The sequence below is a fragment of the Eptesicus fuscus genome, chromosome 1 (assembly GCF_027574615.1).
Source record: "Eptesicus fuscus isolate TK198812 chromosome 1, DD_ASM_mEF_20220401, whole genome shotgun sequence".
NCBI lineage: Eukaryota > Metazoa > Chordata > Mammalia > Chiroptera > Vespertilionidae > Eptesicus > Eptesicus fuscus.
This window is the reverse complement of record NC_072473.1, coordinates 19,536,032-19,537,653: the sequence shown is the minus strand read 5'-3', so window position 1 is coordinate 19,537,653 and position 1,622 is coordinate 19,536,032. Positions and strand designations below refer to the sequence as shown.

At 43.0% G+C, this 1,622-nt stretch overlaps 1 pseudogene; it reads left to right on the top strand.

The window, feature by feature from the left end:
• The first annotated feature begins 321 nt into the window (after window positions 1–321).
• LOC103298413 (proteasome subunit alpha type-5-like) lies at window positions 322–1,046 on the top strand (annotated as a pseudogene).
• The last annotated feature ends 576 nt before the right edge of the window (window positions 1,047–1,622 follow it).

Below are 1,622 nucleotides of genomic sequence, written 5' to 3'. Positions count from 1 at the left end.
CCAAATATTTAACACTTCACAGAGGCTCCTCCCTGCCCTTCTTCAATATTTAATGCATCACTTTCAAAAGAAAAATTGATGCAAAGAAGTAGAAAATTGAGCTACTGACTCCTGGGCCCCTTGCTATAAACTGGCTTAGTAACAAAGACTCAATTCAATTTCTGGGTTCTGTGAGATAACAGAAGTTTCAAAGTTCCCAAGAAGATTGTCGAAATCTGAGGGCCTTGGATCTGTGGTGGTGTGTGGCTGCCAGGTGCCAGTGAACTCATGTTGGCCCTCAAAATCCCCGTGTAGCTGCTGCCGCATTCTACTGCTCTTGCCATGTTCCTCACCCAGTCTGAGTATGACAGGGGTGTGAATACTTTTTCCCATGAAGGAATATTATTTCAAGTGGAATATGCCATTGAGGCTATCAAGCTTGGTTCTACAGCCAGTGGGATCCAGACATGGGGGTGTGCCTAGCTGTGGAGAAGAGAATTACCTCCCGACTCATGGAACCAAGCAGCATTGAGAAAATTGTAGAGATTGATGCTCACATAGGTTGTGCCATGAGGGGGCTAATTGCTGATGCTAAGACTTTAATTGATAAAGCCAGAGTGGAGACACAGAACCATTGGTTCACCTATAATGAGACGATGGTGGAGAGTGTGACCCAGGCTGTGTCCAATCAGGCTCTACAGTTTGGAAAGGAAGATGCAGATTCAGGTGCCATGTCTCCTCCCTTTGGAATAGCACTGTTATTTGGAGGAGTTGACGAGAAAGGTCCCCAGCTGTTTCAAATGGACCCATCTTGGACCTTTGTACAGTATAATGCTCAAGCAATTGGCTCTGCTTCACCCAAGGAGGGTGCCCAGAGCTCCTTGCAAGAAGTTTATCACAAGTCTATGACTCTGAAAGAAGCCATCAAATCCTCACTCATCATCCTCAAACAAGTAATGGAGGAGACACTGAATGCAACTAACATAGAGCTAACCACCGTGAAGCCTGGCCAGAATTTCCGCATGTTCACAAAGGAAGAACTTGAAGAGTTCATTAAGGACATTTAAGGAAGTGTGGTTTTCAGAGCTTCTCTGGGACAATTTCAATTCTGGTTGCCCTTAACTTTTATGTCCAACTTCTAGCCCTTGGAAAATCTGCAGCGTATGTGCTTTTATGACGTCTGTAAAGGCAGTTCCAGAATAAATAAAAACATTAAAAAAATGATTGTGGAAATATAAATTCTTATTCTATCTGACCAATTAACACATGGCCTTTGGTGAAACCAGTCTGTCCAAGGAAATGACTGAAACAAAATAAGTGCTTGTTCATTTGCTTGAAATATTCATTAAAAATATTGGGTCAGTCATAGAAAGATAAGTATGACATGATCTCACTCATATGTAGAATCTAACAAACAACATAAACTAATGAACAAAAATATATCCAGAAACATAGAAGCATAGAACAGACTGTTGAACCTCAGGGGGAAGGCAGGGGATGGTGGGTGGGTGGGAAGAGATCAACCAATGAACTTGTATGCATGTATGCATAGCCCATGGACACAGACAATGGGGTGGTGGGCAGGGGCCGGATGGAAGAGGTCAATGGGGGATAAAGGGGGACACATGTTATACTTTCAACAA